The sequence below is a fragment of the Salvelinus sp. IW2-2015 genome, unplaced genomic scaffold (genome assembly GCF_002910315.2).
Source record: "Salvelinus sp. IW2-2015 unplaced genomic scaffold, ASM291031v2 Un_scaffold986, whole genome shotgun sequence".
NCBI lineage: Eukaryota > Metazoa > Chordata > Actinopteri > Salmoniformes > Salmonidae > Salvelinus > Salvelinus sp. IW2-2015.
The window spans coordinates 276,249-288,985 of NW_019942672.1; the positions used below are offsets into that span (position 1 = coordinate 276,249).

Sequence of the window (12,737 nt, forward strand, 5' to 3'; positions counted from 1 at the left end):
TGGATATAATGTGAAAATGTTTATTTGTATTCATGTTTTATCAGAAAATAATGACTGTAATTAGACAAATAAATCACACCTACATCATCTGCCCAAAGATCAATGCAACTAATCTATTTCCCCAAACCAAAGCCAACAACAAACAATATGATGTGTCAGATGATCAATATATTTAGTAGATTTTCCAACCAGAAATTGTTCCAATATTGCATATACAGCGTACTGTCTATACCAAATTGTTCTGCTTTGTTTTCTTTGAAAAAAGGGAGACGAGGATATATCTGAAAATAACTGATTATATCAAACATCTTTAGTTTGAAACCAATAAGGCACCAAATGTAAGAAATAAACAGCGCTAAAAACATTTGACCATGTCACCTTTTAATCTGAGTAATTTTGTTTCATGAATTAAGAAATACTAAATTCTTTATCAAATGTTTGTCAGTCAGCCTACCTCAGAAGATACCTCAGCTACCCTCCACAGCAGCATCCCCCCCCCCCCCCCCCCCTTAGACAGAGCCAAAAAAATCATCCTCCTCAGCAGGAGAAGACAGACATTGCAGATGTGGCAGAAGTGAAAGAGTCTTATCTTAACATAAACAAATAAGAATAATCCTCAAATCAAATTAAAGATCTTGCTGAATAAACAATACCAGTGATGAAAGATTACGTTTGCCATTGGTTTAATGCAGATAATGGTGTGCACCACTTTTAGAACAATGGAAATCCAACACCATTATTAAACAGATTTCACCATAGAAACAGCCAGGCGTAGTGCGTGTTGTGCGGTGTGTGTGCGGGTGGTCGTGTGTGTGTGAACCATGAGGATCTCTTGTTGCAACTCCTCTTGCTGCCTGATGCATTACGTTTCATCCAGCCATCTAATTATTCCCTCAGAAACCTAAATTTGAAGATACAAAAGAGCGTCCCTATCTGTCACTGAGTGCCATTGATCTTATTGAAACAAAATGTGGTGTAGAGGAAACCCAATAACTCCATGCCATTGAATTCCACACAGCATATTTCACCAACAGAATTGACAGGTTCCCTGAGACGTTCCTTTTAATCTTCAACTGGTTCAAGAGAGAAAAAAACGACACTCCAGGCTTTTCCCCTTTTTCCATATTTGCGAGGAGGTTAACAACAAGGCTATAAGTAGGGAGAAAAAAAATACTATTCCAATAAACTGTTGATTATTAACATTGAGAAGACAGGTGTATGTGGTGTATTACAGGTGTATGTGGTGTATTACAGTGATATGTGGTGTATTACAGTATGTGGTTATTAAGTGTGTGGTGTATTACAGGTTTATGCACTGATACAGGTGTATTGTGTATTACAGGGTATGTGTGTATTACAGGTGTATGACTGTATTACAGGTGTATGCTGTGTATTACAGGTGTATGCTGTGTATTACAGGTGATACGGTGTATTACAGGTGTATGCGGTGTATTACAGGTGTATGCGTGTGTATTACAGGGTATGACTGTATTACAGGTGTATGCGTGTATTAAAGGTGTATTGGGTATTACAGGTGTATGCACTGTATTACAGGTGTATGCTGTGTATTAAAGGTGTATGTGGTGTATTACAGGCGAATGCACTGTATAACAGGTGCATGTGGTGTATTACAGGCGAATGCACTGTATAACAGGTGCATGTGGTTATTACAGGTGTATGCGTGTATTACAGGTGTATGCGTGTATTACAGGTGTATGCACTGTATTACAGGTGTATGCTGTGTATTAAAGGTGTATGTGGTGTATTACAGGCGAATGCACTGTATAACAAGGTGCATGTGGTGTATTACAGGTGTATGTGGTGTATTACAGGTGTATCGGGTGTATATACTGGTGTATGTGGTGTATTACAGGTGTATGCGGTGTATACAAGTGTATGTGGTGATTACAGGTGATGTGGTTATTACAGGTGTATGCGCTGTATTACTGGTGTATGTGGTGTATTACTGGTGTATGTGGTGTATTACAGTGTATGCTGTGTATTACAGGTGTATGCGTGATTACAGGTGTATGTGGTGTATTACAGGTGTATGTGGTGATTACAGGTGTATGCGCTATTACAGGTGTATGTGGTGTATACAGGTGTATGTGGTGTATTACAGATGTATGCGTTTAGTACAGGTGTATGCAGTGTATTACAGGTGTATTGCGTATTACTGGTGTATGTGGTGTATTACAGGTGTATGCAGTGTATTACAGGTGGTGAATTAATAACTGTCAGGTTGTCTTATTCAATGTAAAAAATGACCTCAAGGTCATAATTAAATACACTTTTCATGATATTGTGTGTGTGTGTGTATGTGTGTGAAGAGACGAGACGAGAGAGAGAGAGAGAGAGAGAGAGAGAGAGAGAGAGAGAGAGAGAGAGAGAGAGAGAGAGAGAGAGAGAGCACGCAAGAGAGATAGAGAGCAAGAGAGAGTATGTGTGTATGTCTCCAGTGATGGGGATGGATGTGGGCAGCTCAACCAGTTATTTCTGTAATGATCAGAGTATGGTAAACATTAGGATAACATACAGGCTAGGTAGAGCTGTGTTAAGAGCAAATGTATAATATGAGCTCTAAACAGTTCTAGTAGGCCTATGACCCACAGAGACTCTCGAATGACCTGGATCTAATCTAGGAATAGAAGCAGGGCATCTTTGTGATGAGGGAGTTATAGTTTCACTGCCCAGGCTCAGATCAACTTTCAACTCTCTAAAGCCTAAATGACTGTTACATTTGATTTCYCTTTCTACTAGTCTACCTTTGAAAGATGCCCTGAAGATCCCTTCCCCCAAAAAATATATATATCCCCGCATCCCGCGGTATTTGACAGTTCCCCTCTATTTTTTGACATTTACCCCGCCCCTTCGCTCCGGGAATCCAGAGTTGTTTACATTACTGCCACGGGTCAGGAATGGTAAGGACCTGACGGACTCTTTCTGAACACGTAGCTAGCTAGCTACCTATTCAACTCATTTTACAATTAGAGGTCTTCTGTTTTAGCGCACAGGGAAACTCGACTGCAGCACGACTTTGGATTGGAAAAGTAAGCCCCAAAGCAAAGACAACCGCCATCACCACCAGAAGACCGAAGTGAGGCTCCCACTTCCTGGTAAGAATGCCGAAGCAAAGATGGTTCTGTCTGTGGCAGAAGTTTGCTAACTAACCAGCTATTGTTAGCTACTTTCCAGCGTCCATACCACTGCCACATGTGCAAGTTAGCTAGCTAGGAAGAGAAGCTAATTTATGGGTAACTTGTAAATACGCTCCGGAAAGTTTTAGCAAACAAGACGAAAACAGTGCTACTTGTTTCCATCGTGCTGTAGTTAGCTAACGTTAGCCCGCTAGCAATCCAGCTGTTTTCTAAAGTTTATCTTGCGAATTAGCGCGTTGCTATAGTCTCTACTGTAAAGTTACTGTCAACAGTTAGTTAGCTAGCTAGCTGTTCGGCAAGGTTATGTTATTTTAGCTAGCTAGGTATGTTGTTTAATAATGTTCACAGCTAGCTAATAGTTAACGTTTGTCGTCAGTTTATCAAAAGTCGTGCAAATATTGTTGWTTTTCCAAACTTTTTGTCAGCCTGTCCTGGATCTCAGTTTCGTTTCTCCAGTCTGAAATGAGAATGGAAATGTGGGGTGATTTCAGAACAGTGAACGRCAATATACTGCTATGAATTAGCTGATTTGTAGCTAGCTAATGTATTTTGAATACTAGCTATGTCAAGTCTTGTTCTTGATACCTACAATTCCGTACTGAGAAGAGGTACTGGAATAGCTGCTCTCTGCAGCCTTGTTTCACAAATTGTTGAGTAGTTTATGGTGTGAGATCACAACTGTGAAGATTCTGTAAAGATTAACACATTACCTTTTTAACTCTGACACTCAAGATGACACACATGCTTTGTCTACTCTAGACCCATATGGTAGAGGTTGAATTTGACTTAATGTGGGCCTATTGCCACAGAACACCATATTGTGTCTTGTACTAGATTGAGAACGATGCTCTCACCTCACAGCTCACGCTGTCATTGTTTTCACAGCCCAATGTCTCTCAGCTCTGTACCATCAGTTTCCCAGAACAGAACACAGCCACCGATGATTCAGGAGTGACTGAGTTGACCTAATTATTACTCAACTTCCTGTTGCCACATCCGCTCTCCATCAAAAACAACACAGAGAGTAGTCACTCTCACTCAGCTAGGTGATGGAGATGAGATCAGTGCCTGTCTCTCTGAACTACAGTATCAAGGATCTAGTCAGGAACCTGATGGATGATCAGTCAATGGCAGCCAAAAGCTGGCTGCTTCAAACCGGGCTGAGCGTRAACGGGTTGTAGCYTTTAGGCAGGGCCGCCTGCCAGTAACCTTGTTTTTGATTGCTGATGAGACGTGAATTGTTTTTGACAGCCTTTGGCGAAATGTCATGATTTGTTTCATTGTAAACTAGGTTATGCTTTTGTTGTTGTGGCATCTAGGTTATAAATCTGTCTGGAAGAGGCCTATCTCGGTTTGTCTCATGTTTGACATTGTAACAGTTTACATCATTGGATTTATGCTCTTACATTATATCTGCTTTATCCAAATATGTGAAATTGAAATGTTATATAATATATATTTTTTGTTGTTGAAATGTCTACACTACAGTCATCTTTGTGGAGAATTCTGTGAATCCATGTGCGTCGCCTCTAGTGTGGAAATGCCTTAGTTATTTGGKACATTGGAATTTACAAAATATCTCAGTCCTTTGACAGTTTCCTGTTTGTAGCCGAGCAGCCAGGCTCCAGTATCGTATTCAAGATGGGATGTGACATTTGTCATCTGACCACTTTTACAGTCATCATGCCCTTGGGGATTTTTACAAAGAACCAAAAAAATGACTTTTCTCTATCTTAAAGCACGTTTGATGAGGAAGTCTCCCCAGGCTATTTTTTGAGCTACATTAAATTCTTCCTTTTTGCATAATGTCAGAGTTTACCCCCCGGCTCTACAGAAAGGATACATACTATGCCTAGGCTACAAGTGAAATATTTACTTCCTTACTTGAACAGAATGTTTTTTTTTTTTTTTTTGACCAATCTTATTTTGTGGCAAAATTGGCCCTTCCAAAATTGCTCTTCTGTCTTATGAAGACCTTTTGGTGGGGTGCTGAGAGCAGGCTGTTTTTACCCCATCAAACAACTAGACTGTCAATATTTCACCTATCTGAGGAACAGGCTTGACTATCATCTCCATTCTATATCTTATGAAGGTCACTGATGTTCACAGATTCAAATATCCTTCGAGGATGCCTTCCGGCTCCTGGTTTGATATGAAAGTTCTTCATTTTCTGAAACATTGATCCCTTTCTCATCAAGGTCTGCTGTGCTCTGAGGGAAAACTGACTACAAAGGCATACAAACAGTAAATTACTGACCTCCGACCCTGTGTAAAGTCTGAGCAGCAGTTGGTGGGCTCCTGGGTTAGCCCAGGCCATGACAACAAGGGCAGGGCGATATGGCCTAAAAAGCATATTTCTCTTTTCTTTCCAACTTATGGGCAATTCATTATATTTATTTATTTATTATTTGATTGATTGATAAATAAATAAAAMATTTTCTCTAATCTTTGTTGTACAATTTTAAGGTCAAATACACTGCATTTCAAACAGTCAGGAATAATCTACTGAATTCAGGGTTTGTAAAATTATAGTTAGGCTAAATATAAGCCTTCAACCATAAGACCCACTAATAATTTACTTATTTTATTAAAATAGGTTAACCTGCTTTTTTGTTGCAGTAATCACTGACCTGGTTTTCAGGTCTGTCTATGAAAAATACCCTTTTTGTTGACATTTTAACCAGCACAATACACATCCACTAAAAATGACTAGCTTCTGGTAGCAGGCATTCTAGAACATTAACACAGGTCTCATTAACAATGACTAGCTTCTGGTAGCAGGCATTCTAGAACATTAACACAGGTCTCATTAACAATCTCTCTCTGGTAGCAGGCATTCTAGAACATTAACACAGGTCTCATTAACAATGTCTCTTCTGGTAGCAGGCATTCTAGAACATTAACACAGGTCTCATTAACAATCTTCTTCTGGTAGCAGGCATTCTAGAACATTAACACAGGTCTCATTAACAATCTCTCTTCTGGTAGCAGGCATTCTAGAACATTAACACAGGTCTCATTAAAAATGACTAGCTTCTGGTAGCAGGCATTCTAGAACATTAACACAGGTCTCATTAACAATCTCTCAAGCACATGTGCTAGTGAGTAGCCAGCTAATCTGTATATTTAAAGTCTAGCCAACTTGGATATATTTGCTTGCTAACAAGGTAGAACATTTAAACTGTTATGAACACACCCTTCTGTCTGTCTCCAACAGTTTGAACAGCATAGCCCTTTCACTTTTGTTTAGATGTTGAAATCAGGTGGCCTACATGGATAAGATGCGTATTTATCAGAATGAGAACGATTTGCCAATTCCTGATATAAATGTGTATTTTTATGCTKATTTTATAAAACAGAGACTAAACAGTTAGCTCATAACTGTCTGTTGCTAAAATYCTGCTAGCGGTACCGCAATTGCRGCGTGAGTCAGAAACTGAGGATACATTTTCCAATCATGTTCATTGATGAAACTCCTGTTTTTTTTGTATTGTCTGCTCTGTTCTACTTTTTGGGAGTTTTGAGACATAAAAAGGGCATTGTTAGAAAGATTAAGTTATCCTCTATTAAAGTAAAATGAATGTCTCGATGTGTTTCAGTGTCCATATGACCGATTTTTGTGTTGGACCAATCCTCAAATGCAAATTGTGAGTTGAAACTGCTTGTTGTCAGAGAGGAAGAGGTGAGCTTTCCTCTTTGTTGTTGTGAGTGGAAGGGGGCGGGGCTTGGTGTCTGCGAGTGGGAAGGTGCACACAGCACAGAAGGCACCAAGGAGACGAGACCAAAAAGACAGAACTCTCATAAAAAAAAAAAAAACACAAACTCAATTCTTGCAATACAGGCACTAAAACATAAATTCAAATTCATCGAATGAATTCGATATATCGCCCAGCCCTAATGACAACACAACATCCGCTCTTTATATCACTCCGAAGGGACTCACACAATGTCACACTGTTATTCACTATTTTTCCGTCAATAGCCCATCTACTTCTGTGTGAAGATATTACAGTATTTAAAAAGATAACAGTTTATTTTAGCCTATTATATGATTACCAATATTGCCCCAAAGTAGGCCTAATGAGGCTTTATTGAATATTAATTAAGATACGATATTAGTACAATAGGGTTTTCCTAAATTATTAAGAACGTCTGGTTTTCTGACATTATTCTAAAATGTAACATAAGTCTGGACAGCTGACTAAACCGTACAGTTTAGCCAGGGAAGAGCACCTCATAAATGTCTCTATGCTCAGGCTCATATGATTTTAGTATTTTAACTCTCTTTCTCTATTAGCTTTTATGGCTCACACATGAGCCAGTCCATAGACATATACTGTGTATTTATGTTCTGAGCCCTGTGAGCGTGGCCTAGCCCTGTGAGCGTGGCCTAGCCCTGTGAGCGTGGCCTAGCCCTGTGAGCGGGGCCTAGCCCTGTGAGCGTGGCCTAGTCCTGTAAGCGGGGCCTAGCCCTGTGAGTGTGGCCTAGCACTGTGAGCGTGGCCTAGCCCTGTGAGCGGGGCCTAGCCCTGTCGTTGGCGCGGCAGCTAAAGCCAAGTTGGCAGATTGTGAACTGTGCTGGAACAGATCGCTCAAAAGCACAAAGTTCCTTTATTTGTTGTTGTGTAGTCCCCCTTTCCTCCACATCTCTTTAGATTATACCAAACACACATACTACAACTCCCCCAGGATACAGATTCACTTTCATGGAATAATTACAAGATGCTATGTGCCACTGTAAACAGTAGAGCAATGACAGCAACAGTATGCATTTGTCATGAGACGAGACAAAAGCAGAATGAATTTGCGCTCTGCATTGCAGAAAGAGTTCAGTACATCATTTCAAATGGAGGAGTGTTGACTGTGTCGCTGTGGGCGTTTGTTCCAACATCACCGCAAATTAGTCTTGAAGCTCTCACACAGGATTTACAGCAGGAAAGAGCATGTTGACTACAGCGTGTACATTTGTGTGACTGTGTGTGTGTGTGTGTGTGTGTGACAGACTGTCTGTCTCTGTTTCACTTCCTGCATTTGTGACCAGCCTCGGAGCAGCCTTCGCTGGGTCTCAGGTCCTATGTCTCAGGTCCTGGGGTTCTGGAACCCTTGTCGAGGCATGGAGAGAGGATTCTTAAGAACCCGACTATTCTGCCCTTGCTGCCTTAAATACCCCCTCTGGTCCTTGGGCCCCCTCTGGTCCTGGGCCCCCTCTGGTCCTGGGGCTCTCCGCTAGCTGGGGCCCCCTCTGGTCCTGGGGCTCTCCGCTACCTCGGCCCCCTCTGTCTTGGGGATCTCCGCTAACCAGGGCCCCCCTCTTGGTCCTGGGCTCCGCTAACCAGGGCCCCCCTCTGGTCCTGGGCTCTCCGCTACCCGGGGCCCCCTCTGGTCTTGGGCTCTCCGCTACCCGGGCCCCCCTCTGGTCCTGGGGCTCTCCGCTACCAGGGCCCCCCTCTGGTCCTGGCGCTCCGCTACCCGGGGCCCCCCTAGTCTTGGGGCTCTCCGCTACCCGGGGCCCCCTCTGGTCCTGGGCTCTCCGCTACCCGGGCCCCCCTGGTCCTGGGGCTCTCCGCTACCCGGGGCCCCCTCTGTCCTGGGCTCTCCCGCTACCGGGGCCCCCTCTGGGTCTTTTTTTTTATGCACATCCAACTTAAACTATATATACGAACAGAAAAAGATAGTAATATCCACTCTGTTGTGCCTCCCAGAGGAAACATTATGCATCACTTGTTAGGCTAAGCTGTTATTAAAGATCCCTTGTGGGCTCTGCCAGTTAACACTGAATGCCTGGACATTACTTTTATTCCCCCCTGCAGTGGGAGAGGAGAAGCTCAGGGGGCCGTGTCCTGCCCTGCAGTGGGAGAGGAGAAGCTCAGAGGGCCGTGTCCTGCCTGCAGTGGGAGAGGAGAAGCTCAGCGGCCGTGTCCTGCCTGCAGTGAGAGGAGAAGCTCAGGGGGCCGTGTCCTGCCCTGCAGAGGGAGAGGAGAAAGCTCAGGGGCCGTGTCTGCCTTGCAGTGGGAGAGGAGAAGTCAGCGCGCCGTTCCTGCCTGCAGGGGGAGAGGAGAAGCTCAGGCGGCCGCCGTTCCCTGCCTTGCAGTGGGAGGAGGAGAAGCTCAGGCGGCCGCCGTGTCCTGCCCTGCAGTGGGAGAGGAGAAGCTCAGCGGCCGGGCCGTGTCCTGGGCCCTTGCAGTTGGGAGAGGAGAAGCTCAAGGGGCCGTGTCTGCCTTGCAGTGGGAGAGGAGAAGCTCAGGCGGCCGTGTCCTGCCCTGCAGGGGAGAGGAGAAAGCTCAGGGGGCCTGTGTCCTGCCCTTGCAGTGGGAGAGGAGAAGCTCAGGCGGCCGGCCGTGTCCTGCCCTGCAGTGGAGAGGAGAAGCTCAGGCGGCCGTGTCCTGCCCTGCAGTGGAGAGGAGAAGCTCAGGCGGCCGTGTCCTGCCCTGCAGTGGGAGAGGAGAAGCTCAGGGGGCCGTGTCCTGGCCTGCAATAGGAGAGAGAAGCTCAGGCGGCCCGGCCGTGTCCTGCCCTGCAGTGGGAGGGAGAAGCTCAGGCGGCGGCCGTGTCCTGCCCTGCAGTAGGAGAGGAGAAGCTCAGGCGGGCCGTGTCCTGCCCTGCAGTGGGAGAGGAGAAGCTCAGGCGGCCGTGTCCTGCCCTGCAGTGGGAGAGGAGAAGCCTCAGGGGGGCGTTGTCCTGGTCCTGCAGTGGGAGAGGAGAAGCTCAGGCGGCCGTGTCCTGCCCTGCAGTGGGAGAGGAGAAGCTCAGGGGGCCGTGTCCGCCCTGCAGTAGGAGAGGAGAAAGCTCAGCCGGCCGGCCGTGTCCTGCCCTGCAGTAGGAGAGGAGAAGCTCAGGCGTCGTGTCCTGCCCTGCAGTGGGAGAGGAGAAGCTCAGGCGGCCGTGTCCTGCCCTGCAGTGGGAGAGGAGAAGCTCAGGCGGCGGCCGTGTCCTGCCCTGCAGTAGGAGAGGAGAAGCTCGGCCGGCCGTGTCCTGCCTGCAGTGGGAAGAGAGAAGCTCAGGCAGGCCGGCCGTGTCCTGCCCTGCAGTGGAGAGGAGAGGCTCAGCCGGCCGTGTCCTGCAGTGGAGAGGAGCTGCTGGGAGCTACAAGCGCTTCAGGATGTAGCAGGGAGGCTGGGATGGAGGGAGGGCGGGTGGAGGCTGGCTGAGGAGGGTGGAAGAGATGGAGGCTGGGAGGAGGGTGGCTGTGAAAGCAGCCATGAGGCCAAGGAGCTGGCTCTGGCTCCTTCAGATGTCCTGCCAAGCTGCGGCTGGAGGGACTGGAGACCTCTGCCAGTGTGCTGCGGTCGTGGGGCAGCAAATCTAAATATTTTACAGATGTCTGAAGGCAGGCCCGGGACCAGCGGGGTATTTAGCTGTTCTTGAAGGCTCGCGGGTGTTTGTGTGTAAAAGCATATTGTGAATGTGGGCTACAGTGACAGGAGCAGACATTGGTTCAGTAACCCTTCCGGAGCGTTTGGAGAGCAATTGGTGGGTAGGGAGAGTCTGGGGGGGTGGTTTGGAGTATGTGTGCGGGAGGATGAGTGAGGGCAGGGGAGTGAGTACTGGGGTGGTTTAGGGCCTAGTGGAGTGAGTCTGGGGGGATGGTTCTAGGGCCTAGTGGAGGTGAGTCTGGGGGGATGGTTTAGGGCCTAGTGGAGGTGAGTCTGGGGGGATGGTTTAGGGCCTAGTGGAGGTGAGTCTGGGGGATGGTTTAGGCCTAGTGGAGGTGAGTCTGGGGATGATTTAGGGCCTAGTGGAGTGAGTCTGGGGGATGGTTTAGGGCCTAGTGGAGGTGAGTCTGGGGGGGATGGTTTAGGGCCTAGTGGAGGTAGTGTATACCTCTCAAGCCTAGTACAGGGGGTGGAGTTATTGGGTTGGAGTACTGTGGAGCCTCAGCCTGGCTCCTACCACCATACTGTCTCTGCTAGGCTAGCGGACACGTCCTGGTGGACAGTTTTAACAGTGAATATTATTTAACTGGAGTGGTAACAGGCAGGTAGCACGCGGTCCGGGGCAGCAGTCTGGAAACGGGCGAGCCTCAGTCCAGTTACTAAAGTATGTTTATCACAAGGTCTGGGACGATACCAGTATCGTGATACTCGTTAGTATCATGGCAAGGAAACAAAACATCATTTTGTTGTCATCCAGAGTCACATGTATTTATTTTTCAAGCTATAGCACACCATATTTTACAGAACCAAAGCGTTTGGTCTGCTTCGTGTTTAAATTTTTTTTGCCATGAAGAAAATATGTCAATACTGGTATCATCCCAGCCCTGTGACAGCCCTCTAAAGTCTCCTCAAACAAACAGCTTCGCTCTGCAGCACAGCCCAACACAGTGCAGCCCAACACAGTGCAGCCCAACACAGTGCAGCCCAACACAGCGCAGCCCAACACAGCGCAGCCCAACACAGCGCAGCCCAACACAGCGCAGCCCAACACAGCGCAGCCCAACACAGCGCAGCAACACACCGCAACCAACACACTGCAACCAACACACCAGAGCCAACACACTGCAACCAACACACCTGCAAACCACACACTGCAACCAACACCACTGCAAGCCTAACACAACCAAGAGCCAACACAATGCAGCCAAACACTACAGCCAACACACTACCAGCCAACACCTACAGCCAACTACGCAGCCTAACACACGTGCAACAAACACACCAGAGGCCAACACACTGCAGTCCAACACCTGCAGCCAACACACCAGAGCCAACACAAGGCAGCCAACACACTGCCAGCAACACACTGCAACCAACACACTGCAGCCAACACACTCAGCCCAACAACACTGGCAGCCAACAACACGCAAGCAACACACCGCAGCCTACACACCGCAGCCACACACCGCAGCCAACAGACCGCAGCCAACACACCAGAGGCCAACACACTACAACCAAACACACTGCAGCCAACACACTGGCAGCCAACACACCGGGCAGCCAAGACACCGCAGCAAGACACCGCAGCACAACACCGCAGCCCAACACACCGCAGCCAAGACACCGGCAGCCAAGACACCGCAGCCAAAAGACACCGCAAGCCAAGACACCGCAGCCAAGACACGCAGCCAAGAACCGCAGCAACACAGCGCAGCCCAACACAGCGCAGCCCAACACAGCGCAGCCCAACACAGCGCAGCCCAACACAGCGCAGCCCAACACAGCGCAGCCCAACGTAGCCCGCGTCTTGAAGTTAGCGTTTCGTCAGAAGAAGCCAGATGGCATGGGCTGACAGTGTTGCGGCAGAGAAAGCATCCCCTGATGAAAGGAGTCCCTGTCTTTGAACAGGAAGTCTGGCGCGGCTGCCCGTCGGGGCTACGGGTCAAACTGTTGCCACTACTCCTGGAATTGATGCTTTTTACGCTTTTTCATGTTCATATCGGATAAAACAAGAAGGCAGGAAGTCTCATTAATATTAATGACCTAATGTGGGAAGAAGGGAGGGAAGGCCTTTGTAGTTGGTATCAGGACTGCCTGCTCTGGAACCTTCCCTGTTGTGGAGAGAACCTGTCTTTCTTGTGCTCTCTCTCTGACGTTCTCTCTCTCTCGCTCTCTCTCTCTGTGTCTCTCTCTCTGTGTCTCTCTG

The 12,737-nt window shown here is 47.1% G+C and overlaps 1 long non-coding RNA gene across 1 annotated transcript in view; it reads left to right on the plus strand.

The window, feature by feature from the left end:
* The first annotated feature begins 2,877 nt into the window (after positions 1-2,877).
* The window catches only part of LOC112069321 (uncharacterized), a 119,000-nt gene continuing 109,140 nt past the window's right edge, over positions 2,878-12,737 (plus strand). Inside the window, exon 1 of the long non-coding RNA XR_002893720.2 lies at positions 2,878-3,116. This is a non-coding gene — a long non-coding RNA (uncharacterized lncRNA). The remainder of the gene's footprint in view (positions 3,117-12,737) is intronic.